This window comes from Sus scrofa, chromosome 6, assembly GCF_054392235.1.
Source record: "Sus scrofa isolate SSC_HxYL_T2T_F1_AM1 chromosome 6, Sscrofa_HxYL_maternal_Yorkshire_Landrace_v2.0, whole genome shotgun sequence".
NCBI lineage: Eukaryota > Metazoa > Chordata > Mammalia > Artiodactyla > Suidae > Sus > Sus scrofa.
This window is the reverse complement of record NC_139388.1, coordinates 27,863,003-27,890,726: the sequence shown is the minus strand read 5'-3', so window position 1 is coordinate 27,890,726 and position 27,724 is coordinate 27,863,003. Positions and strand designations below refer to the sequence as shown.

The window sequence follows — 27,724 nt, the reverse complement described above, 5'->3', positions numbered from 1 at the left end:
TGGTGTAGGTCGCAGATGCGGCTCAGGTGTGGCGTGGCTGTGGCTGTTGCATAGGCCAATGGCTGTAGCTCCGACTTGACCTCTAGCCTGGGAACCTCCATAGGCCACAGGTGCAGCCCTCAGAAGACAAAAAAAAAAAAAAGGAAACAAATAATATGGCTTTGGTTAAGGCTGATGCCTAAATGGGTCAGAGTGATATTTCCTTTTAAGGAAACTGGATGGTTTTGCTCAGGATAAAAACACTCAGGAGAGCAAGTCATTGTTGGAGAAGCAGGATGGGAACTCAGGCCCCTGCTTAATTTTATTTTAAGATTTACTGGGTTTGTATCAAGGAATGTGAAACAGCTGCTGCATAAAAACAAGGTTCTGTAGTCCAAGGTCTTTGAGGAATTGAACCTGCTCTTGGAGATCGACACATACAAGAGCATATGGAAGCCTTTAAAAAACTTGTTTTGGGATAATCATACTTGCTAATGTTTAAAATCCAGTGATTCTGAAAAATTCGCTCATACAGCTTCTATTTCACATGTTGCTTGTCAACTTCCAGGGAAACCACATCCCGCAGGGCTTGTATTTTATATAAATGGCCAAGATTGCACCGTGCTGAGTCCATGCACAAGGGCTGGTGGGCATCGAGAAGCACACTCATCGTCCTCCTGAACCATCCTGAGATAGAGTTAGGACTCATGTGACCATCCCCACTGTGTGGATGAGTGAATGGGACTCAGGCAGGCGGGGCATTTGTCTGATCCACACAGCTTACAAGAGGCAGGTTCAAGGCCAACCTCGGTCTCCCAGTGCCAAGTTGGTTCTCTTCGGTCCGCTCCAGCCGCAGCCACAGAGGTCCTTGGTGCCTGCTTGGATATGTTGCAATGCCAGATCCGTTGACATCGGTCTGGGCAGCCCCATGCACTTCACTTTGCGTACGTGGAAGTCCTGAGTGCACTTCATTGCCTGACGAGCAGCTCTCCAGCGAAGGATAATGGAGCAAAAGAGAACGAGCGCACTAACGAAGGCGATAATTACACTTCCCAGGACCTGTAGAGCACTTGGCGGCTTTACGAGTGCTTTCACACATGGCATCCCTTTTGATCAGCACAGCAGCCCAGTGCGTCAGCTGGGCTGGCAACTTCTGTCCTCATCTGACAAGGAAGAGAATCATGGTGCGGCGAGCAAAATCTCACATGGTGTGTCAGTGGCAAGTTGGCCACCCAGTTCCCCCTCCTCCTTCCTGACTGGTTCTAATATTCGCACTGGCGTCCGGTAGAGATCGCGGTAGAAACGAAGCTGTCTCTTGCCCCGTCCACTGTTTGCTCCTTCCCGCTTCTGTTCTTTTCTCCTTTCTTCCTTTGAAATGAAAAATGCAAAATATAGAAAAACACAAAGAAAAGGGAACAAGCATAATCCTACCACCCAGCAATCACAACAGTGTGTTTGCTTCTAGTAATGGTTTTATGCACATTTACCTGTTATTAAATTTTCTCAAAAGTGTAATTTTAAAGGTCTACAATGAATTGCATTTTATGTTACGTTACCCATCTTTTGTTGTTGGACATTTAGAATGTTGTCACATTTTCTGTAATTTAATATGATAAACATCATTTTACATAAAACTTTGTGCACTTAAAAAAAAAAAAAGCTGTCCTTGAGATCAATTTCTTCAGTGAAATTTTAGAGTCAAAGGGTTTCCAGATATTTAAGACTTTGGATAGATATTTGAAACTGCCATCCAGAAAAGTTTTAGCAGTTTCACAGCTCCATGAATAACAATCTTCATCATGTAGTATTATGCTTTTTGAACTTTTCAAAGTTCACAGGCATTGGTTTAATTTCTATTCCTTTAATTACCAGTTTGGATGATTTTTCTCTTTTTAAATATTCATTTTGGTTGGTCATTTTTTATTTCTTCTTTTGCCAATTTCCTGCTCATCTCTTTTTCCTATTACCCCATTATGATTATGCTGATTTTGCTTGTTATGCTTTTCTTATTAATATCCTAGAATTCTAATATATTAAGGGAACTAGTACTTAGGTTGCAAAAATGTTTTCCCCTAGACTGAAATCATAATGAGTTGAGCACTGTGAGCCATGTTCTTATTTATTTACTTATTTGTTTATTATTTTTCTTTTTTAGGGCTACACCTGTGGCATTCCACTCAGGCTAGGGGTCAAAGCTGAGCTATAGCTGCTAGCTCACAGGCAACACCTGATCCTTAACCCACTGAGCAAGGCCAGAGATTGAACCCGCATCCTCATGGTTCCTAATCAGGTTCGCTAACCACTTCGCCACAAAGGGAACTCCCCCGTGAGCCATGTTTTTCATCTATGAGGAAAACTATAGGGAAAAGCACTCAGCCCTGGATGAAGAAGATGTTTCTAGAGATGAAGGACTGTTGTGCAATGCAGGGATTGGTGGTTTTGCAATAATCCTCTTTCATGGAGAGGTAAACCAAGACTCAGAGAGGTCTAGCAACTTGCCACAGGTCACACGGCACAAAGCATCAGGCATGAGATTTGAACCCAGTTCTGTCTCCAACTTCTGTGTCTCTTGGCATCCCAGAGGGAGGTGATGATCACGGCGATGTTGCAGGGATAAACTGGTTGCAGAAAACATGAGACAAGGAAAAAGGAGAAGGAAGAAAATGATTAGGAGATTGAGAATTGGAGGTCTCGAAAAGATACGTTCAACGATATGAAAGCACAGGTCTTAATTCATAAAAGGGAGAGAGAGTAACATGGCCAAGTTACTTTCTTCATCCCCACCTTCATCGCCCTCATCAGCACCCAACTCTGGGTGCTTTTAAAGCCACTCTTGGCTTTCTTTGAGCTAAGCTTTCTCTAAGTTTCATTTTTCCTAAGAAGAAGACAGACACGGAGTAACCTTTTGCAAAGTGTCACTTCCAGGGTTTTAGATTCCTTTCTCTCTCTGTCTCTCTCTTTCTTCATCTCTCTCTCTCTCTTTCTTATTTCTTGTTATTTATTTTTTTTAAACTGCTGAGTCTGATAAATTAGGGCTATTAAGAGACTGTTTGTTATTCTGTCCCTGAGTTACTATTTTGAGAGCTAAAAACACTCATAAATATATGGATGTTCTGACTGTAAATGGATACATTTTAGCCAGTGAAAAATTCATTTTTTCTAATACAGATTTCTAAAGTGTCCTCCTGAAATTCTACACCATATCTCACCAGGATCTTTCACTGTTCCTCCTGTTTTTATCTGATAAAAGCAGATCCATCACTGATGTGGTTCCTTTTCTCTGTACCATAAATAACAGCTGGGGAAGGAGGGTTCTCTCCCACAACACAGCAGCTTCGGATTTTAACCAGTTTTGAAGTTTATTGTTAAGTCTTCTTGGGATGGGAGCCAAAAGTACCTGCATGGCCACAAGTTCTCTCATGGGCTTCCTAGTTTTGGACCCAGGCACTCCATGTCTGAGCAGAGAGAATTTTGCATCCGATTTCAGCCTGGCTTTCTGGGTGGAAGGCGGGATATGGCAGGTTGTCATACATTCAGGCTCTTCTGGGTCAGTCCCAGAGTTTGACGATGGGCCCAGTGAAACTGTCGAAAGTGACCTTTTTTTGCTCTCCAAAGTGTCCTGGTTTGGATGAGAAATTATATGGTCACTGTAGATTTACATTTATTTTATTTTTCTTTTCTTTTACAGCCCCACTTGTGGCATATGGAAGTTCCCGGGCTAGGGATTGAATCAGAGCTGTAGCTGCTGGCCTACACCACAGCCATAGCAACATGGGATCCAAGTTGCGTCTGCAACCTACCCATAGCCACAGCAATACCAGATCCTTAACCCACTGAGCGAGGCCAGGGATCAAACCCGCATCCTCATAGATACTAGTCGGTTCTTAACCTGCTGAACCACAATGGGAACTTTTAGATGTAAGTTTAGAAGCCCAGTGCCCTATATTGTCTCTTATCTTTTTCCTGTTTCTTAACGGAGGATGTTCGTTCTATGTATTGAAACCTCCTTTCCCTTCCATCAACCAGTCATCATAGTCAGGAGACTTATTAGAGTCAGTGGTAACATCTCCAGGATGGCACAAAAGGAAGGAAGGGAGGGAGGAGGGAAGAAAAGAAAGATGATGTTAGTTCTCATCATGTACAAGCCCCTATGCTAGAGGTTTTTACCAAAAAAAAAAAAAAAAAATCACGTTTTCATTCTAAGAATAACCCCTACAAGTACTGTAATTCATCAATATCAAGATGCATATTTTTTCATTTATTAGTATCTTGAAGTCAGGCTGTCTTATTACTGATGTCATCTTATAATTGCTGTTGGTCATGCAGCATTGAGATGCCCTTGTCGTTGTCTGTACTTGTACCAGCATCAAAACTCACAGAATGGGTCTCAATAGCTTGGAAGAAAATCCTAGAAGCTAAGCATTCTTTTAGACCCCAGGAATCAAATGATTGTGGTAAAAGGGTGAAAGAGTTGGCAAACCAGAGTATTTAGCAATATTCTGGGAGCAGAACTTAATAGCAGACAAGCACTGCATCACTGAAAAGCCAGACTAAACACTCAGCAAACATGACTTTTTGGTTCTTTAAGGGATTCTTATAAAAAATGCTTTCTCACCAATAATCTTGATGACATGGAGGGCCATGCTATTTGCAAAGTTACCTGATGGTTTTGAATTGCAAATTGTCTCTTAATGTGAAGAAGATTTAAGACTCCTTCAAACCATTTGATTCATTTATCATTTCTCCTTTTTATATGTACAAGAGTGACATGGGATAAAATCTACACCAATTAAGTCTCAGATTTTAAATTAATTATAAAATTAAAATTTCGAGAGATTAAAACCAGCAGGACAAAGTTTTGTGGAAGCATCCTGTCTTAGTCATATATAAGAAAACAGGTATCCTACAACTGACAGTGTCTTGATGGTATCTTGCGGTGAGTCCATATGCTAGTGATGCCTGAGCTCTTTTCACAGGTGCAACTAGAACTAGAACGATGTGTTTTGTTTTCCTGAAGTTTACACCTTTAGCAGGTGGTAGTACAGGAGTAGGGTTGGAATGACTCAAAAAGTTGATTTAGATGATAGTCATGGAGGGGCTACAGAGTGCCAGGCGACATCTGGGAAACTCAGCAGTGAAGGAAACATGTGTATGGTCCCCCCGCCCTCACAGAGCTTTCAGTCCTGAGAGTAAAGGGGAACAGAACATGGGGAGACAAAGAAGCAGGTTTTTTGGTGGTGTTTTTTTTTTTTTTTTTTTAGGGTCACACCAGTAGCATATGCAATTCCCAGGCTATGGGTTGAATCAGAGATGCAGCTGCCAGCCTAGGCCATGGCTACAGAAACACCCAATCCGAGCCATGCTTACAACCTACACCACAGCTGGATCTTTAACCCACTGAGTAGGGCCAGGGATTGAACCCACATCTTCATGGATACTAGTCTGGTTGGTTACCAATGAGACATGACGGGAACTCTGAGGCAGGTAATTGAGATACATCTTAAAGGACCTGGGCTCTGGGGCAGCACCAGGAAGAAGGGGCTCCCAAGCCTTAGCCTGAAGAGTAAGGAGGGATTTTTGAGCAGGAGGAATTAGGGGGGAGGAGCGTGTTCCCCACAGCGGGACAGCACATACAGATCCCTGGTGATCCCACCAGCATCATTTCTGGGACTGCACCACCCTGCCTTCTTGAGTTGTTGACAGTGTCTGGCTGGGGCAGCACCCCCGTGGGAGACACGGGCACCTCTCCTGCGGAGAAAAAAAAGAATGACGTCCCTGTGTGCTGGCGCTTTGGACCTTGGTCTCCCTAATCATCACAGAGGTAGGCAGTCGACATTGCAAACTCTAGTCTGGAAGTTCCCATTGTGGCTCAGTGGGTTAAGAACCCAACTAGTATCCATGAGGCTGCAGGTTCAATCCCTGGCCTTGTTCAGTGGGTTGCTGTGGCTGTGGTGTAGGCCAGTAGCTGCAGCCCTGATGCCACCTCTAGCCTGGGAACTTCCATACACTGTGGGTGGTCCAATCTGAAGGTGAGAAAAACGCAATTCATTGTGTTAACCTGCTGTGCCCAAGATTATACAAGTAGTGAGTGATGGAGGTAAAATGGGGACCCCAGTGGGCTAGACTCAAAGTGAATTTGTGCCAAAAAACATCAGAGAAGGTCACACACTTCCAGGACGAGGAGATCCGGGATCCGTTTGACTCATACTCACGCCCTGGCCTAATGGGCGGAGAGGGAAGCAGAGGACCCACAGGTGAACGTGGCCTGCCCTGGTCAGGCACAGCCAAGGTCAAACTAGGAACCAAGGTGTTGGGGAGCGTCTTCTCCATTCACTTGTATCCCCATCATTTTTATCAATACGTATTTAAGCATTGTCCAAGCAGAGCTAACCACTGCTTAAGAGCAATTATTCGGTGATGATCAGGAGGGGGCAAGGAGATTCCGTTTGCTTATTTTGTGAACCTAAAATGCCTGCTTTCTTAATTAAGTTTTAACTCTAGGTTTTGCCTCGAGCTTTTCATTTTTTTCCCTCTTTAACAGGTCTCAGCCTTCTTCCATCACGGAAGGCCTTGGGCTTTGCCTGTTGGATTTCTCTCTTCTAAGAAGCATCTGCTCCCGCCCCAACGCTGAGGATACCGGCCTTTTTCATCCCCAGTCCCAGCTGCTTTTAATTTCATAATTATCAGCCAGGAGCAGAGCACTCTGTTCCTTGTTGACTCAGGAGCAAGGGATGCAGGGATTCTCAACCTGGGGCTCCTTCCTCCTGCCTGGCTCCTCTCAGTAACACTTCCCTTTCCCGAGAACTCGCCCTGAGTCCCCTGCGAGGAGCAGCCTTCCCTGATCAACACTGAGTCTCTTCGAGGGGCTCCCCCAGTCTATCCATCCTGGCCCTGGGGACCTCATGGATTTTGGCTTTCAATCTCTCATAACTAGCAAAGTTTCCAAAACATAGGAGAGAAACATGCTTCTTGAACAGATGAAGGCAAGAAGGAATGAATGAAGAAATAAGCTTGGGCTGGTGTTCAGGTGAGTGCACATGTCTGGGGTCAGTGTCGGTGGGGAGGAGGGGTTGTCAGCTGTTTAATCCCAGTATATTGTTAGAAGCTGCTTATCACAGATGGAGCTGTTCAGTGATGTTTAATAGTCACACAGTAACTCCGGTTTTGGTTGGAATACCTATATACCCAGCCCCCTTGGGCTGGACATCATTATCCATCTATTCCTTCATAGCCTTAGTGGAGAATCGATTTAATCCTGCTCACCAGCTTTAAGAATTTGGTTCAGTGTCCTTATGTACCTCCCACCACCAATCAGCAAGCTCTTAGATGTCCCAGGTATTTTCATTTATTTGTGCATCACTCATTCATGAAATATTTATTGAACAACTACTGTGCTCCCTGTCAGAGGTACAACACTGAGGGAGACAGACACAGGATCCTCCCCTCTGGGGATCTTGCAAGGCAGAGGGAGAGTGAGGTTAGCCATGAGGCTCATTCAGGTGGGCGAGGTATGGATTTCTATGCAAACACAGAGCAGAAGCACCTACAATGGACTTCTGTCATCAGCAAAGGCTATCCAGAGGCAAGGATGCAGCCCAGTTAGCCCACACAGGTGGAGGGAGAGAAAGTGTTGGGTTATCTGTTACTGCATAACTTGCTGCCGCCAAACTTCGTGGTTTAAAACAACCACTGTTGTGTTGAAGTCTCGCCATTCTGTGAGCAGGGAGTTTGGATGGGGCTCATTCGGATGATTCTTCTGCTCCACGTGGCACTCATTGAGGTCATCTGACAATATTCAGCTGGGAGCTGGTCTGGTTTGGTGGATATAAGGGGGCTTTCCTCATGTGTCCGGAGCCTTGGTGGGCAGCTGGGAGCCAGCCTCTCCAGCAGGCAGGTCTCTCGCATGGCCATAAGGAGGAGGTGGCAGCTGCCACCTTTCAGTCTGTTAAGGCTTGGGACCCCAGGCTGTAAAGGTATTCTTTCCCCTAAGCCCACCTGGTTAAGGCAGCCACACCACTTGCCCAGATTCAAGGGGAGAAGATGAAGCAGCCACTTGCTGATGGAGATGGGTCAAAGCATCTGGAGTATCTCAAATCTGCCTTGTGGGAGAGCTGGAGAGTGGGTCCAAGAAGAATGGGCAGAGTGTGGAGGTTAGAGAGAACCTGACCAAGTGGGGTGCCTGGAAGCGAGCCCTCAGAGGGTGGACCAGGCTGCAGAACAGGCAGAGGTCGGGCAGAGCTGACCTTATCAGGACATGTCCTGGAGTCTGGGATTTGTCATGGGGACAACAGGAAGGCACTGGAGGATGTTGGGCGGGGACATGACATGGTCATACTTGTAGTCGAGAACGATTGCTCTGGTGACTATGTGGGGAACGTGGTGAAAAGTTTGCAGAGGGAGCCACAGACCTGGGTGTGGAGGACAGGAGTGAAGTGATGCAGGCGAGAGAGATGGATATCTTGGAAGAGGCAGGGGTGGAGGGCAGAACTAGACACAAGGGGGGACCTTAGGGTCATGGGTGCAGAGAAGGACATGACACCCTGAGAGCCCTTGTCTCTGGCAGCTCAGCCTCGCTCCTGAGTATCGTGGAAGACCCCGTCCTATGCCACCCCAGCAACAATTGTCTGGGCAGCAGTGTGGACGCCAGCCCTGCACACAGTTGGACAAGCAGCCAGATTTTAATCCCCGTGTTCTAACAAGCATCAGTCAGCTTCCCATATGTGAAAAATGGGGACGATGATATTAAATGTGACAAACATTTAACCATCTCTGAAGCTGTGATCTTGGTAGCAGCTGGAAAGAAATGATAAAGTGGTAACAAGGACGGAAATCAGATTTCCTGTTGGAGGAGTTGCTAAAACATTTCATTTTTCTAAACTAAGAGGTTTTGATTGACCTGATTTATTTCAAACCTTCAGGGGCCTATTTTGGAATCCTTGAATCTGAAATTGGGAGGCCTGAGGGTTTCCTTGTCTCCACATCAGCCCCCTACTTCCCAGAGGGGTGACAAGACCCATAGAGCATGGACTCTGTGTCAGGCGTGCTTGGATCTGAAACCCTCCCCAGCTGAGTCTCTCACCTTCTGAGCATCAGTTTCCTCATTTGCAGAATGAGAACAACTGATTTCCACCCCATAGACAGTTGGCATGAGCATCTATGAGATACAGGGACAAGCTTGACAAGCACCACCAGCTCGACTCTCTCTGACATTGTGCATGCTCAGTTAGCTCCTTCCTAGTTCACATGTGGGGCAGTGGAGGCTCCAAGGGGTCAAGTAGCGATTCCAGGCAAGATCAGCTCTGAGGAGAGGTTTGAAGTTATCTGATGGTGACTCAGGTGAGACAGTCCCTCTGGCTCTGGAACACCTCACTCAGAGAGTGGGTGGGTGCCCTGGGGAAGCAGATGTGACCTCGGGTCCATGGGTGTCTTCCTTGCAAGTAGAGTGTTTACACTAGATCGTGTGTGTGGTATAGGCTCCCCATCACCAGAAGTGTTTGAGCAGAGGCTGGAGTCACTGGGTCAGAACCGTGGCTGGGAGAATGTGTGACTCCTGTGAAGGATCAGAGCATCCTGGCTTGGAGAGTCTGCAGGACCATAGAACATATGTTTCTTGAACAAATGCTAAATCATCCCAAGGGTGTTTTTTTGTTTGTTTGTTTGTTTGTTTGTTTTTTGTCCTTTTAGGGCCATATCCATGGCATATGGAAATTCCCAGGCTAAGAGTCGAATTAGAGCTATAGCTGCCAGCCTACACCACAGCCTCAGCAATGCTGGTTCCAAGCCACATCTGTGACCTATGCTGCAGCTGGTGACAATGCCAGATCCTTAGCTCTCTGAGTGAGGCCAGGGATCGAACCCATATCCTCATGGGTTCTAGTCCGGTTTGTTAGACTGCGCCACAATGGGAACTCCACCCCAAGGGAGTTTTTAAAGCTAGCCTCTCAATCTTTGCTTGGTGGCTGAATGTCAGGATGAACTGGGCCTCTGAGGAGAGGCTGGCCATGCCTCTGGACACAGCCAGGGCCAGATGGGTTTCCTAGAACACCTTGACCACAATAAATAGGCTCACATTGCCCTGCATACATGATGGCTTCTGCCGGTTCTTTAGGTCTCTGTGATGAGGCCAAGATGGACTCACCATGGCTCCCAGGGGTGTATCCGGTTTCTCCCTCACCAGGGAGACCTCATCCACCACGGTGCTGTAGGGAAGGACTGACCGTACCTCTCTCCCCTCCGAAATAAGTGGGCTGGCTGGGCCCCAGCCCGAGAACACAGTGTGATGAAGTGTTTGATGTTAAATTCGGCATTTCTCCTGTCTCTCTCTGTCCCCTGCCTCACTCAGTGCAAGTCTGTCTCACTTCAGGGGATTGGTCATCTTGCCCAGGGATCAGAAAGCTTTCTCTTACAGGACCAGATAGGACCTATTTTCAGCTTTGCAGGCCATATTCTCTCTGTCACAACTGCTCAACCACGCTGCTATTGTGCAGAGATGGTCCATAAACAGGTGTGGCTGTTTTATAAATACAGCCATAGACAAGACAAGTATGTATATAAAAATACAGCCATAGGCAATATGTAAATTCCTGGGCCTGATAAAACTTTATTTACAAAAAGAGACAGCAGGCTAGATTGGATCTATGGGCCTCCGTTTCCTGACTCATCATTTCAAGCAGATCCTCAGCAAATCAAGAGGAAAAAAAGCCCATCCCTTATGCCAGAGTCTGGTGCTGGGGGTGGTACACGTTCTCTCCACAAAGCAGGGTCCCTGAAACCACAGCATCAGACTCACTGTAACAAGGTCCAGGCGACTGTCAGAAGTGGAGCATCTCAGCATCTCTCTTCTCTTCTTTTCCTCCTAAACTACCTCCCCCCATTGGAATCTGCATTTTAGCCAAGTTTTCCAAATGATTCACATACATGTTCAAGTTTCAAAAATACTGGGTTGCAAGAAAGTGCAGTCTTGGGGGCAGTGATTAACACCTGCCTTTAAGTAATGTGTGCATGTGTGCGTCCCTGTTGCTATTGCCGATTGTACAGTGAGCTGGAGAGTAAGGACACCAGATTTTTAGACTCTGCTGATAGAGGGTCGGTGGAGAGAGGGTAATCGTAAAACTTGTGCTGCTAACCGATGTGACGGTGGCCAATCTTTGCAGTCTTTGGCATTTTCCAGAGTGATCTAACAAATGCAGTCCTCACAGTACCCCTTCGTATGAAAGGTCACATCTCTGCTCAGCTCCAGAGGTGCCCCTTCCATGTGGCACCCCCTGGAGTTGTGCAGTGCACTGCCTGAGCAGCTGTGCATAGCAGCCCCGCCTTGAAGGCAGCTTCACAGCCTCATATTTTCTGATAAATGGAGCCAGCAACTTGTGAGAAGAGGGGAACAGGGAGGTCTGTTTGCAGTAATGATTCTGTACTTGCATAAGAGAGGGGAAGAGGCAAATGATATTTGCATAACATTTGCCACATTGGAGATCGTTTTGCTTCTTGGTCTTCAAAATCCTGTGTGGCAGCTGTATTACTGCTGTTGCTCTCATTTTCTGCTTGAAAAACTGAAGTTAAAGGGAGCATCAGGATTCACATGAAGGCCCAGCCAGCTCCCCTGCCCTCCCTTCCCCTCCTCAAGCCCCCACCTAGGCTGTCCTCCCAGGCATGCACCCCTCACTTTGTCCTGGCAGGAAGGCTGAAGATGAACGGCCTGCAGGTGTCCGAGGTTGGGGTCTTTTCCCTTCCCTGAGATAACCCGAGCCTTGGCGAGGTGGATCCCTGGGGGGCACAGATGGGCCCTTTGGAGGTAGGAGCATTGGCTTCTGGGGTCACTGTCTCCCTGTGGCCCCTGAGGGTCCAGGAGTCCTTCAGCCATGGACTCATGCTCTCCAAGCCTCTTTTGTCTCCTGGAAGGATGAAGGTGCTACAGATGGACAGCCTCAGGCACGCTGCCTGCAGCCAGTGCACCGTGTTCCTCTTCCTCGCCGTGGCTGCGCCAGCTGTCTCGTGTCTCCCTCAGGACCTAGAAGGGCCCATGGCTCTCAGAGGCAGCCCTTAAGTCCTGTCTTATTGCCATGGACACTGACATGACTTCCGTGATGTCTTAGTACACTGGGGGTCTAAGCAGACTGGCCTTTCATCCCTTCTCATCTTTATAGAATGAGGGATGCTCTCTGCAGACCACACATGGAGTCAGCCAGGTCTCCTCTGGCCCAGGCTGGCCCTTCTGGGAGAAGTCAGCACACGGCAGGAGTGGGGGCCAGGAACTGGAGCTGGGAGATGCCGGTGAGGGCCTGGGGCTGCTACAACAGGCTGTGTGATGGGGGGGTGACTCACTGATCTGCATGGAGCCTCATCCCCCAGCAACCACGATGAGGAAGAGCTGGAACAGGTGACCAGGGAGACATAAGGGTCCAGAGTTTGTCTCCCCACCCTGTGCCTGGGGCTAAGCTGGTCCCATCACACGCCATGTCACTAACATTCACCGAAAACCTAGTCAGCCCACTTCACGGGTGTCAGAACTGAATTTCAGATGTTTCATCACAAGGTCACACAGGGGCTAATCTTTGCGTGGGTGTAACGAGCCTCTCTGTCCCCAAGCCTGACCCTTTCCCAGCGGCAAAGGCCATGCAGCTTGGGGATTTGAGATGATCTGACTGTGTGAGGTGGTAACCTTAGGTGACATGGATGTGCTGCAATTGTAAGGGAGCTGCTGACTCAAGGGTGGAAGCTGCCACTGTCTGGCACCTGGACCATTTGCTTAGGGTTTTGCTGAAGCTCTGCTCAAGATGAGGCCATAAAATCTTGGAGTGACAACACCATTTTTCAGGGTATCCAAAGCCCTTCGTGTCCCTCCCATGCTCACTGGTGTTCTGTACCATTAAAGTATACTGTGGATTAATATTTGAGCAGCCATGCAGAATGTGCGTGTCATCGAGCCCCATATTTCTTATCTGTTTCTGCTCCTGCAACTCTTAGGTCTCCCTCTGGGTTTCCATTCCCCTCCCTTAGTCCTTCCCAGTCTGGTCTGGTCTATGCTCCCCTAATAAAAATGGACCCAAAGGGAGTTCCTGGTATGGCTCAGCAGGTTAAGAATGTGACTAATATCCATGAGGATGTGGGTTCAATCTCCAGCCTCCCTCAGTGGGTTAAGGATCTGGCGTTGCCATGAACTGCAGTGTAGGTCTCAGATGTAGCTCAGATTCTGTGTTTCTTGCTGTGGCTGTGGCATAGGCCGGCAGCTTATGGAGGTAGCCGCTCCAGCTATTTCCCTCCCGGCCCTATTCTCCCATTCTGATTAAACTGCTCCTCTTGAAAGAGTCCCCCAGGCCCATTCTCTGCTTTTCCTTGCTTTGCATTCTCTCCACAGTGCAGTCTATTGAAACAATTCCTTGCTATTTTATAAGGCACCTGGCTTGGCTGAGAGATGCTGTTGCTGAGCTGAGCTGGGTGGCACCCTTCCCAAAGCTCTCCTTAGGTGGAGGTTCATTTTGATCATAAGCAGCAGTAGCCTGTGTTTCAGAAGTCCTCCCTGAGTGACCTCAGGCAAGTCTCTTAACCTCACTGACCCTCGGATTTTTGTCTCTAAAATGAGGGTGATAATAGTACCTAACTTCAGGGAACTGTTATGAGAATTGGCTAAGCTGATGCCTTTTAAACAAAAAGCATCCCCAAATCTTAAGTACAATTGGAAACTTTAATAACATCAGGAGCATTCATGCTATTAATCCACTAAATGCATCACTTGAAAGTTGAAGTTTTTCCATTTTTAAGTATTTAGTGTTGTGAATTTATGCATTTTTAATTTTTGTTTCAGTCAATATTTCCTGTGTTCAGCTAGAGGGGCCTGGGGAGGGAAAAAAAAAAAAAAAACAAGGAAATTTAAAGACTTACTTTTAAAAATTCACAGAAGTGAATAAATGCAAAAGAAATTTAGACCAACTTTCAAATGAGTTCTTGTGTATTTATAGCCTTTCTATCTCTGAAGTTATTAAAGCCTAACGCCAAGACTTAGTAAGTGCTGCAGGAAGAGAAGCCCTTCTTTTATTATTTCTGAGTTGTCACTGTTGCCATCATCATATGGTCAAAGCAGTCGTAGAGAGAATCCTTCTTTGGTATTGATTACTGGAGACCAAGAAGCCCTGTTCTGTGTCTGCCTCTCCTTTGGAGCAGGTCTTGGATCCGAGACCTCTCGTGTCCTTATCTTCCGTCTACATTCTACAGAGCTTGGTCGCCATGCTATTGTAGGTTTGCATTCCTTGCCAAGTTTTTGCTTCTCATCCCCTCACTAGCTCACCTCCTGACCTTTAGTAAGACGTGGTGGACCCAGACTCAGGCAGGAAGCAGGGGATGGGGGCAGCATCAGGGAAAACTGGCAGCCAAATTCCATTTTGAACCTAGATGTCAGTTCATCTCATCTGCATCCTTCCCCCAAAGCCCACTCTGCCCTTGACCTTACTCACTACTGACTCCATTTAAAGGTCATGTCTCCTTGGACTCAGTGCTCTGGCCTCCTTCCTTATGGCCTCCACTCTATCCTCCCCCCCAACTCTGCTCAGCCTCCCCCATCCTCTCCTACCTACTTATTTCTCCTGAACACACTGGATCCTCCACCCCATTACAGAGCCCCCCCAACACATCAGCTTCATCATGGGAAACTTGACCCATGTGATTCCCTTGGTGGGAATATTCCTCACCTCTGAAGACTTCTACTTGGTGGGAACACTCTCATGTCTCAGAATTTGGTGTCCAAGATTATACTGGGGAGGAAAGAGTGATGAAGTTTAAGAGGAAGCTTTCTGCTTCTAGCAGCCTAGTGTGTTGCTATCTCAGCTACCCAAGTGGGATGTGAAATTTTGCGTTTCTTCTGAATGGTGAGCTGGGAGTCTCTCTGGCATCCAGGGGGTGGTTGGTCAGCTGGGCCTGAAGCTTCAAGAGAAAGTCTAGGTGGGCACTAAACCTGGGCCCCCTCAGCCTGGAGGCCCTGGGAGGGCTGGCCTGGAGACTGTGCTGCACGGGTGGAGAAGGGAAGAGCTGCAGCCCAGGGGAAATACAAGAGAAGCTTGCACAGCGATGGTTCTGGAAGGACCATGTCTGGGCTCACACATGCTGGAAGAGGATGGGGATTCAGTGAAGAGGCAAAGGGGGGTCGATGCTGGAGAGATGTCAAGATGGGCGAGGACTGATGGGGGTGGCTCCTAGGAGACCAGCAGTAACTCTGCAAAGAGCAGGGAGGGAGGGGATGAGAGTGATGGCAGGACAGAGTGAGGAGGTAGGATGGTGACCGTGGCCAAGATGTGTCATAGCAGGAAATGGCAAAGCAGCCAAAATGAAAGGATCAGAGGGTGTTGGTTAGAAAGGGAGAGGTTCTAGAATAGTTGATGCTGAAGGAAAGTGTGGAGGGTGTGGTGGTTTGTGGGATAACGAGCTCTGCCCACTTTCTAAAGAGCTGATGGAAGCTCTGAGAGACCCGCCCTGCAAACTTGACCCCACACAGGTTTTACATCCTGTCAGGTGGAATTCACAGACACTCTGAAGCCTATCCAGGACCCAGGAGGAGCTGGCAGGAGCAGGGCAGAGAGAGGATGCTGAGGTGCTTGCTGGGGGCTCCTTGCTTAACTGAGGTTAGCTGAGGATCTTTCCTTGGAGCCCTCACTTCCTTCTCTCTCATTCAAGGCCAAGCTTCCCTCTCTCTTTGACTCGTTCCCATTTTGCAGGCTGGGAAACTAAGGCATAGGGGCTGGAGTTATGGGTTGCTCTTCTTAACCCCCTTAAGTACAGGCAGGATGACAGCCCAAGGCTGGTGAGTCGCCTGGTCTAATTAGCCTCTAATTGAGTTCCCTCTCCTTCTGCTCAGGCGTCACAGTGACATTAAATTACAGGATTCAAACATATAATTTCCTAAACTTAAATGTGATTTATCTTAATAGGACGTTGTATCAGGTCACTTTATCATGCACAGTGTCAGCAACCAGATCTATTATTCACAGGGACTATTCCTGAATCAGAAGCTGGAGCCTGGGGAGACCTTGAGAGGTCAGCTTGTGTTCAACTGAACCACCCCCAGCCCTGGGCAGCCCCTCACCCCGTGCTGGGGATAGTGGGTGGACAGCTGGGTTTATGTGCAAGCAGAAGAAGAGAGACCCAGGCTTCACAAACCTCATGGCATGCTTTGTATCTAGCTTAAACCTCATTGCTTTAAATTCTCTCCTCAAGTAAAGATACCAGGGGTGTAATGCCGGTCCTATGTCACCATGCCTGGGTTATGATCTGGCCAGTAACCAAAATGGGCTGTTCATTAGACAAGTGCTTCAGAGTCATTGCATCTTAGAGCAGGAAGATGGCTGGTTTATTACATCATTCATTAATCCCTTAGCTCATTCAGTCATTTCGTCATTTACAGCAAATTTGCTATGCAGTTAGAGAAAAAAAAAGCCAAGAGAGAAGTGACTTGCCCAAGGTCGCACTTGCCCAAAGGTAGTTGCAGAGCTTGGATTCAAACCCAGGCCTCCCCAGCCCCTGGCCAGGCCATCTTGCCCTCCTTCCAGCTGCCAGCCAGCTGCCCAGCTTCCATGCGCTCTTTGAAGGTGGTGGTGGGGAGCAGATGGCTGGTGTTGGTCCCCGTGATGGATGGGATTCCACTTGGCAATTTGATCTTCAGCCTTCACAACTTGGGAAAGACAGAGAGTGATCAAAAGAATATATCTTTCTAATGCAAGTCACCTTTGGAAATCCAGTATAGCACCCTGTCAGCCTCCTGAGTCAGAGAAGGAGGAATGGGACAGATCTGCGCATGGGCCTGCCGTTGACAAGCTGACCTAAATGTGTGCAAGCTGTACAGTCTCTCCAAGCACCAGCCAGAATCCAAAGATGTGCTGAAGAAATCCAAAGGCAGAGAGGTGGGGCTTGCAGGGCTATTCTGAGCTGTGCTTCTGAACCCAGGCCACTGGAGCTTGAACCCCTAAAGGCAGTTTGACCACTTAATATCTGTGTGACTGCCCAGACAGAGACTCAGATACTCTCTTGGTTTCCTGCTCTGTAAAACTGGGGTAGTTGAACTTAGCTCATCACGTTGTTTTGAGGATAAAGGCAATGAGGGATGTGAAACGCTTAGCAGGGGGCTGGGTGATGCTCTGCGAATCCGCTACTCTGCAGGCTTTTGTTAAACACACTGCACCTGTGATCCTGGCTTTTATTAAACAGGCTGGTACCTTCTTTTCCTAAATCCAAGAAAGCTGGATGCACGTCTTCTGGGGACAGAATTGCCTTATTATTTAGCATTACAGACCTGTGCTTCTGAGCTGAATGGAGGGGTGGGAGGAACCTCTATGGCCCCCTCTGCCTCAGAAGCCCCTTCCTTGTGGGGCCCAGGTTAGTAGCTCATAAGACGAGAGAGGGAAGCATCTTTATTTTTCCCATTCCAGGTTTCAGACATGGGTATGTTCCTGTGTGTCAGGAGCAGTGTAGACCCAGACAGTAGGCTTTGAACTCAGCTGAGAGGCTCGTTTTCCATCCTGGACACTCGTGTGGGCAAATTGCTGCTGGGAGATGGTGGGTGGGTGTGGAGGCACCAGGTGCTGGGGGGGGCACTGGAGTGAGGGGGCACTTCTGTGGGTTCTGGCAGGCATGGGGCTTCAGAGAGGAGGTGATGTTTAAGATGATCCTTGAAGGAGGAGGAGGAGGATCTGAGTTTGAATTTGGTGACAAAGATGAGAAAGTCCCTGGGGCCCTGCATGGTTGGAGGCTCGGACATGAGAAGGAGCTCGGCTCAGGGAAGGGGGCTCCAAGGTTTGGCAGATGTGTAGAAGTGAGGAGCTTGGTTAATGCAGGTGGAGGGGAAGACAGGGTGCTGATGGGGCTGGGAGACAGGTGGTACTGAGTATGGGGCAGGCTTAGCATTTATTGCCTGGAATCAACAAGTCATTGCAGAAGAGGCAGCTAATCCATCCTGAGCTTGGGGCGCGGGGTAGGGGGTGGTTTCTGGAGGGTGTGCTGCTCAAGCTGGGAGGGAAAGTTCTGGGGAATGGCTGAACCGGGCAGGGAGAAGCACATACACAAAATCCCAGTGCTGGCAGAGGATGAAGGGAGGACAGGGAGAGGGAGAGATCACCTTGTGCCCTTCAGCCCTGGGTGGAGGGTGAGAATGGAAGGGGGTGGTAGAGACAATTCTTGGGGCCACATCACTCAGCACCTTACAAGCCCTGCAGCCACTGGGATCCGAGACAGGGCACAGTCAGGGGCTGACAGATCCGGGTTCCGGCTCAGAGCCCCCTCCCCAGCCAACTCAGGCTGCCTGGGCTCAGGGCCCAAGCTCACCTCTCTGCACATCCCAGCAGAACATTGCCCACGAACGATGCTATTTGGTTGATTGGCCCTTGACCGTGCAGTCTGTTTGGGCACAGAGGACGCCAGCCATCACTTAGATTGTTAAATGCTCAGAGAGGACCCCCCCCCTGCCCCCCACTGGGCCAAATGCAGATCTGTAGCTCATTCTGTGGAATCCATTCTGCATTACAAGAGTATGATATTACCCAATGTTTACGGATGGCTGAGTCTAAAATATCCATTCTGAAATCCACTGAAGGATGAAATTCCTTGTTACTTTCATAGATTCTCTTGTCTTATTTTTCCCCCTGTGGAGGAACATAAAGCATACATATTTTTAGCTCAAAGCCTGGTCATTTTTCTAATCATATCTGAGTAAGAAGGAAAAGCCTTTTGAGGGGAGATGGTTTGATGAGCACTGTCACAGCCTGGAAGGGGTCCCTCAAGCAGCCCCCTCCCAACCAGGGTCTCTATTTGTCATGCTTCAGCCACATCTGCATGCTGAGGGCAGAAGATCTCAGCGTCTGTCAATGATACCAAAGTTCACCAGGGCTCAGGACTTAAAAATCAGGCAGAGGCTGCCATGCCGCCCAGGCTAGATGCCCATCCAAGAAGGAAATGGGTCAAGGGCTGAGGCCTTGAGCCCTTGTCCTTCTCTTTCTCCATGGTCGGCATGTCAGTGCTCTTGGTGTTTTATAAAATGACCCGACCCTCTGTAATTATGAACTGAAATGCCTGTAACTCCATGAACTGCACCTTTGTCCCATGTCCGCCATGATTGCCCACTGCCCAGCAGGTCCTGCCTTCTCCTTGTTGGCCAAAGTAGACTTGTTTGCTGGTAGAACAGACAGAACACTCTACCCCCTGCAGTTGACCTGCAGCACGGCACCTGCCAGGCACCATGGCATTCACGCATTTATGAAACCAACAGCACTATTGACCTGAACCTAGCCAGAACCTGGCACCCAAGTGCCAGGACACGAATCCAGCCTAAACCCAGATTGGGTCTTGAACCCAAAGTTTTAAATTAGAATCATTCACCTGGTGTCTGGACTTACTGAGGTTCAGGATATTTGTGCCTCCACACAGAAGGGATTTAGTGAGAGACAAAGTGATAGGCAAGAAATAGACTTATTAGGATAGGATACCTGTGAGAGATGCAGGTGGGCAGGCAAGGAGGCTCTGCCCCAGGATCAAGTGGGCTACAGTTTTCTCACCCAAGAGGAGTGCGGGTGGGAAAAAACTGCCTCTTCCTCTTTCTTAGAGTAGTAGCTCTTCCTCATTATCCAGTAAGAGAGTATTTGATGCTATAAGGTCAGACTAGGACTGTCAGGGTGCTTATCCAAATCAGCAGAAGGGTGGTCCTCAGACTCCTGCCCTTGGTCTGAACCTGAATGCAGGCCTCACCCCATTCCCCACCCAGTGACCTGAGGCATATCTCACGCCTCCACTAGTCAAGCGAGCCTGCCTTGTTCTGATGGCTCTCTTGAGCAGTTATTAACTTACAGTGATCTCTCAAAGTCCCCTAGGTTTCCCTCTCTATCGACGGTTCCTTATTGGAGCTTCTATGACTACCGGTACCTACTCCATCCTTATCATTTACCTGCCCAAGGTTGCCATGGTGTCTCACCAATTTTAGGAAATTCTGTGTATGGTATCACCTGGCACCAAAAATACCTGCTCGATGAACACATGAATGAATGGACAGAGAAGCCTTTCCATGCAAAGCCTGGAGCCTCTTTAACCATGAAGACCACAGCTGACCGGGGCTGAACATGACCCTTTGCTCACGTGGACATTACTATGCTCTGTGCGCAGAACTTGACCTGCGCCTCACTCAGAAATGATATCATTAGTAAGGATGCCAGTGCACCCCACTCTGTGTGGGGTTTGAACTACACGCAGCAGGGCAGTGAGACAGACCCAGTCCTCATCCTCTTGGAGCACAGAGTGTGTGGAGGCAGCCAGTTAACCAAGGGAGGTGGGCGGTGATAGGCAGAATGCAGGGCGCTGTCAGAGTGCAGGACAGTGTCTGGCTCACACGGGTGATTCCTGGAGAAGGGCCTCTGATTCAGAGATGGGTAGGAATTCCAGCCTAGGGGCAGGCAGGAGTGTTCCAGGCACAGAGAACAGAGGCAGGAATGGCTGGAGGGGTCAGGGCTGGATGGTGTGGGCTGCTTGGGTTTGGGTGGTCAAGCACTCCTAGCTGCATCTAGCTTCCCTCCAGATGCCTTCCCTTCCCTTGGTCTTTGGTGCGAAAGGTCAGAAGAAGCCCCTCTGCTCTTGAGGGAGGGCGCCACCCACAGGCAACACTGTGCACGCCTGCTCATGAAGCTTCAGCATGTGTCCTGGAGAGATGTCCCTCTCCTCAGTGAGTTCAGCCCCTTTCCTCGTGTCCCCTCTCCTCTGAGTGTTTTCCAGGCAACATCCCAGCCCACCTGTGAGTTGCTAGTCCCCCTGTGACCCCCAGGCATCCAGGCATCACAGGATACTTAGGAGGCAGGTGCCCGTGGTTGAACATCTCTTGCTATTGATACTAATTACAACCTGAGGCTTTCTTCTCCCTTAGGATGGGAATAATATACCCAGTTCCTTGACCTGTTTTGAGGATTAAAAGCCCATGTATGGGCAGCACATAGTAGGTGCTTTACACCACCACTACTTTCTCTTCCTCTCCATTAACAGAACACCCAGAGCTCATGCACTGATCATTCAATGCCAGCTAATCACGACACGAGTCCTTAAAGAATGTCAACACCATGCCATGCCCTTGGCTGCACGGCACCCTCTGGCACTGTTATAGCACCCATTTGACAGATTTGGAAAAAGAGACTCAGAAAGAGTCCCAAACGAGTAAACTAGGAATCCGGCACTGGCGCTGTGATCCTGGAGCCCTCGCTCCACAACACGCCCCAGCAGCTCCTCCCAGGCCCTCCTCAGTCAGCTCCAGGCACCGGGAGGGCCCTGTTCCTGCACCTTCTAGTCCTTCCTAAGTAGGATGCTGTTAGCAGCTGACACGCGCAGCCCAGGGTAAAGCACACAGTTGTATATAACTGTTGTAGGAAAACAGGAAGGAGGAGGGGTGTTCTTGACCCCGCATGCTGACAAAAGTCATTCTCTCCCCAGGCTCCCATTTAATTTAGAGGAACATATGCAGGCTCGTTGGATGGAGGCCTCCGGGTCAGGATTCCGGGAACAGACACCAGTAGTTGTTGATTACATCAAACACATCCCCAGGCCTGTGAAGGAGGCGACCCCAGCATCAGGAGCAGCTCCCTGCAGGGCAGGCTCCGGTGCTTTTCCAGGGAAGTCCCGAGGTGCTCTGGACCAAAGCCCCAGTCGCCTGCCTGCTTCCTCCTAGCAAGGACATTGGCCAGGAGTGCAGAGTTCAGTGCCCTCAAATACCAGGTATGTTCCAATGTCAGTTCACTTCATTATCCAGAAATTCCCACTGCAGAGGCTTTATAGATGTACAAGCTCAGGCTCCAGGGGCTAATGATTTCACTCTCAGACACAGAGATTGTACTGGAGTTAGAGTCCAACTCAGGCCTGTCTCTCAAATCTACGCTTGTCTGCCTGTTTCCAGCTGGGCAACCTCTCAGGGGTACATTGTATGTGCCGGGATTGAGGTAGGAGCTGCTCTCCAGGAAGAGAGGGCAGCCAGAGGTGCTTGCAAAGATGGGAGCTGGGCATCAGCAGTGGTAATACTCCCTGGGGATCCCGGGCCAGTGTCTGAGGACACCCCACCTCTCTGTCTCACCCAAGCCTCACACTACCCCAAAAATGGCTGATGCCCTTGTGCCCATTTTACAGAGCAGCAAACTGAGGCCAGCATGGAATGAGCAAGCCTGGGCAGTGAGGCAGGGCTGGTGGAGCCCAGGAGAGTCGTCAGCATGAGGAAGTCTCTTCAGGGTGTCCTGGCAGGTTGCAGGGCAGGGCACATGCAGGAGGTGACTGCTGTCGGTGATGCAGGGGTGGAGCTGAGGCAGTGGAAGGTGACTGGAAGAGGCTGGTGCCTGGGAGCAGAGCGGATGATCTAAGAGGGGACAGAGAAGATGAGGGAGGGAGAGCTTTCTCCCCAGGGAGCCGTTTTCTGAAGACTCAGTCTGGGACACAAGGTGGGGCTGCCTTTGGGCTGAGGCAGAAACTGAGTTCTCAGGAGGCCTGGTGTCAAGACTGACCTGCAGGGAGTGAAGTTTTAGGGCCGAGAGTGGACAAATAGGGAAGTCGACCCCAGCATCTGGGCTGAGCCTCTCAGTGGGGTCCCTCAATTCCCGGGGTGGGAGGTGGGCATCCTGCAGACAGGGTGTCCCACCCTCCATCTCTCTATGGAGAGTCCATTTCTCTGGTCTCCTGTGAAGCAGGTGGCTGCTGGCTTCTTCATGGGAGCAGGACTCATTTCACAGCTGGGCACTTCCTGGGCTGAGGCACCATTACTGCTTCCAGAAAAGTGCCTATGGGGCCTGTGGGTAGGAGTGGGGAGGAGGAAGCGAGCCCTTCCTACTGCCTGGCTGAGCCCTGCTCAGGTTTCTCCCAGGGAAGAAGAACCCTTGTCACAAAAGACTCTGGATTTTCCCAGCACGTTAGGGAAGGCCCCAGGGTCTCTGTCCTTGGGAAGAGGGATGCACAAGACATCAGAGGATGGGGGTTAAGTGGGAAGGAGAGAAGCAAGGAGGGAGAGTCAGAGAGTGGCAGCCACCCCATGCCTGGAGCCCTGGCCATGTGCGTCCATGCACTCAGGCTTCCACACAGAGTCTGCTGCTGAGCCATGCAAGACGGAGTCTCTCTGTCCTTGTTCACTGTAAATAACCGCTCTGCACCAACTCTGCACCAGGCCCTGCCATGGTGAGGAAAGGGGTTGGCATTAGGTGAGCTGGGTCTGGATCAGGGGCTCTGTGGGAGAGGCGGCATTGAGCCTGGTCTGTCAAAGAGTTTTCTCCCATTTGTCACAACCCTAGAATCTCCCCTCCTGTGGCCACCCTGCTACTTCTTAAATCTTGAATCTTAATCTTGCTCTCTCTCTCCCTCTCTCCAAATCACTCTGACCACAGCCTACAAAACACTCAACTCCAGCCTACGTGTTCAACAGCAGATGCCCCCTTTGCAGCCCCTGAGCCTTGCATCCACCTACCTTGGAGATGCCTTGCATCCTCAGAGATGCCTCTCTGTGACTCACTTACTTCCCGGTCATCTTCAAGGAACTAGCTGCATTTATTGGCCCCATCATATTCCCTTTGATTCTTGTGTCTCCATCCCTTTACCACCCAACGTTACGGACATGGTTTTCTAAAAATGCCAAGGGATGATCTAAATGTCAACACTTCTGATTCTATGTTAGAAGCTGTTGACCCTGACTTTCAACTCCAAGCCCTTTTTTCCTTTGAATCCCATGACCCACACCTCTTCCCATCCTTCTACTTCTCTGTCCATTCCCTTGGGTATTGCCAGTCTCCAAGTTTTCTTTATCGCTCCTCTGGTCTCACTGTTTTCTTCTGCAGCAACCTCTGGACTCCTCTGGGATTCCCCCCTCAACTGCCTGCACACTGATGACACCAAAATCTCTTTATCCCCTGCTGCCCTGGGAACTTGACATTGGTATGTAGCTGCAAGGGAGCCAGGAGATGCTTTTGATGAGCCAAGATTAGGGACAGCCAGGGTGGGGGTTTCAGAAAAACAGACTGAAATGAGTTTTTGTGAAGGTAGGCAATACAATATTCTTTTGATTCCATTTAGATGGGAAACAGAATTAAATAAGAAACTCAAGACACTGTGGTTTTACTCACCCACTTTCTAGCCTGTCATAGGTGCTTAATGTTAGGTGCTGTTGATTCATTCGTTGTGCCTGTGTCCTTCTTTTTTTCTATATAAGATGAGAGGAGTTCCCGTCGTGGCACAATGGTTAACAAATCCGACTAGGAAACATGAGGTTGCGGGTTCGATCCCTGCCCTTGCTCAGTGGGTTAACCACCCAGCGTTGCCTTGAGCTGTGGTGTAGGTTGCAGGCTCAGCTTGGATCCCGCATTGCTGTGGCTCTGGCGTAGGCTGGCAGCTACAGCTCTGATTAGACCCCTAGCCTGGGAGACTCCATATGCCGTGGGAGCGGCCCAAGAAATGGGAAAAAAAAAAAAAAAAGATGAGAGTACATCTCTTAATATTCTATATTTTTGAAAAAGGTTAATGAGCTAAATATTACTTATTGAATGACTATGAGAATAAACAGGTGAAATAATTAAATAACAGGAAGGAATGGAAATTTTACCTCTTTGGTTAGTTGTGTCCACTTGAAGACTTTTCGTGCCTCAGTTCTGCCTTCTCTCCACTCTGACAGACCCCTTCATTATGACTTTAAATGAAACTAACACTCACTGGGATAAGCAGGTTTGGTCTTTTTTGAAACTTAAAGTTAGTGGGAAAAAGTCAGTTTAATATAGAATCACATTTGCCATCAACAAGGTCAAGACTGTATTCTGCAGCTTCTTAGCCCAATTGTTAGATTCTAAAGATTCCAAGGTCAAGGAAGGCAGGTGAGTCAGGCCAAAAAGGCAGAATTATTGTTGAAATTCACCCTGTTTTGTTCTTAAATTGAGATATCATTAATTATAACATTGTATTAGTTTCAGGTTCGCAACATAATGATTTGATATTTGTATATATTAAGAAATAATCACCACTATGTCTACATCACCACACATAGTTACATTGTTTATTCCTCGTGATGAGAACTTTTACGATCTACTTGGTGAATTTTACATATATAATATGGTATTATTAACTGCAGTCCCCATGCTGTACCTTACCTCTCTATGACTTCCTGATTTTATAATTAGAAGTTTGTACGTTTTGACCCCCTTCACCCATTTAACCCGCCCCCCCCCCCCCCACCTCTGGCAACCACCAATCTGTTCTCTGTATCTATGAGTTTGGTTGTTTTTAGATTCTATGTATAAGTGACATCATATGATATTTGTCCTTCTCTTATTTCACTTAGCATAATTGTTTCAAGTTTCCTCCATGTTGTGTTGTATATGGCAAGATTTCCTTCTTCACATGGCTGAATAGTACTCCATTGCATTTATATCCAACATTTTCTTTATCTACTTACGCATTAATGGACATTTAGGTTGTCTCCATGTCTTGGATATTGGCTAACTGTATATCTTTTTTGGAAAAATATGTTAAGATCCTCTGCCTGTTTTTTAAAGTGGATTGATTGGGGCTTGTTTGTTTTTGTTTTGTGGGGGGTTTTATTTTTATTTTTTGTCTTTTCAGGGCTGCCTCCGCAGCATATGGAGGTTCCCAGGCTAGGGGTCAAATCAGATCTACAGCTGCCAGCCTACACCAGAGCCACAGCAACTCAGGATCCTAGCCTCGTTTGCAACCTACACCACAGCCCACAGCAACGCTGGATCCTTAACCCACTGAGCGAGGCCAGGGATTGAACCTGCAACCTCATGGCTCCTAGTCAGATTCGTTTCCACCACGCCATGATGGGAACTTCTGTTTTTGTTTTTTGATTTTTTGCTTTTGAGTACATGAGCTGTTTAATACACTTTAGATAATAACCCCCTTTCAGATAAAAGATTTGTAAATATTTTTCCTTTGCAACTTTGAAAGGTTGTCTTTTCATTTGTTGGTTTCCCTTGCTGTGCAGAAACTTTTTCAGTTGATGTAATCCTACTTGTTTGTTTTGCATTTGGTACCTTTGCTTTTGGTGTTCACTCCAAAAATCATTGGCAAGACTGATGTCAAGTTTTACCATATCTTTTTTCTTCCAGGAGTTTTATGGTTTCAGGCATTACATTAAAATCTTTACTCTATTTTTTAGTTTTTTTGTATAGTGTAAGACCGTGGTCCAGTTTTGTTCTTTTGCTTGTAACTGTCCAGTTTTCCTAAAACCATTTATTGAAGAGACTGTTTTTTCTTCATTGCATTTTCTTGGCTCCTTTGCCATGAAACAATTGGCCATGTATTCATGGGTTTCTGTTCTGTTCCATTGATCTGTATGTCAGTTTTTTAATGCCAATGCCCTACTCTTTTGGTTACTATAGCTTTGTAATATAAATTGAAACAAGGGAGAGTGATGCTTCCAGCTTTGTACTTCTTTGGAAAGATTTTTTTTGGCTACTTGGAGTCTTTTGTGATTTCGTATAAATTTTAGAGTTGCTTGTTCTAGTTCTATGAAAAGTGCCATTGAAATTTTAATGGGAATCTGCAGATTGCTTTGCATAGCATGGAATTTTTAACAATATTAATTTTTCCAATCCATGGGGTTGGAATATTGCTCCTTTTATTTGTCTCTTCTTCAGTTACTTTCATCAGTGTTACATAGTTTTCAGAGTACAGGTCTTTTACTGACTTAGATAAATTTACTCCTAGGTATTTGATTCTTTGTCCTGTAATCATAAATGAGATTGTTTTAATTTCTCTTTCTGATACTTTGTTGTTAGCAAATATAAATGCCACATATTTAATGTTTATTTTTGTATCCTACAACATTACTGAATTCATTTATTGGTTGTAACACTTTTGGGGTGGACTATTTAGGGTTTCCTATATACAGTATCATATAATCTGCAAATAGTGATAATTTTACTTTTTTCCAATATAGGTGCCTTTTATTTCTTTTTCTTGCCCAGTTTCTATGGCTGGGACTTCCAATATTATGTTGCATAAAAGTGGCAAGAGTGGGCATTCTTGTCTTATTGCTGACCTTAAAAAAAAACTTTTCATCTTTTTACCATTGAGTATGATATTAGCTGTAACCCAGGTTTAATTTTTTTGAACTATAGTAAAATACACTTAACATAAAATTGAGTGTCTTAACCATTTTAAGTATAAAGTTCATCAGTGTTAAGTATTTCACATTGTTTTGTAGCCATCGCTGCCATTCTTCTCCAGAAGTCCTTGCATCTTACAAAATTGAAACCCCCTCTTCCCTAGCCCCTGGTAAACACAATTTACTTTCTGTGTCTATAACTTTGACTGCTATAGGTAGCTCCTGTAAGTGGACTCATGCAGTTTTTTCTTTTTACAAATGGCTTATTTTACTTAGCATAATGCCTTCAAGGTTTATCCACGTGGTAGCATGTGTCAGAATTTCCTTCTTCTTTAAGGTTGTATAATATTTCATGGTATGCCTACAGCATGCACCAAGGTTTTAACTGATGAGCTTCAAGTGAGAAGTTGGCTTGAGGTCTTCTTTTGTGTCCAAATGTGAATCTCGTAGCTTAAAGGAGTGTTGCAGGAGAGAAACATGCAAATTTAAAGGTGGATTCTCCTAAAACCACTCCCATCTTATGGCCTTTATGTTCACTGAGTTTATTTTCAATTGTTAGAGGTCACAAAGAATCTTCTCCTTTAATTATGCTGAAGGAAACAAAGGAAAAGATGGCAGCCCAGACTCAGGTCTTAAGTAGGAAGCAGAACACCACATGCC

General features: G+C 47.4%; 1 long non-coding RNA gene across 4 annotated transcripts in view; it reads left to right on the top strand.

Moving 5' to 3' along the window:
- LOC102162742 (uncharacterized) overlaps positions 1 to 24,420 on the top strand; it is a 651,142-nt gene extending 626,722 nt beyond the window's left edge. For 2 of the 4 annotated variants that reach the window (XR_014805828.1, XR_014805824.1), the window contains 2 exons: positions 6,521 to 7,006; positions 21,415 to 24,420. This is a non-coding gene — a long non-coding RNA (uncharacterized LOC102162742). Of the gene's footprint in view, positions 1 to 547; positions 1,639 to 2,134; positions 3,108 to 6,520; positions 7,007 to 21,414 lie in introns of those variants that run through there. The other 2 variants (XR_014805823.1, XR_014805825.1) reach the window with 2 other exon arrangements.
- The last annotated feature ends 3,304 nt before the right edge of the window (positions 24,421 to 27,724 follow it).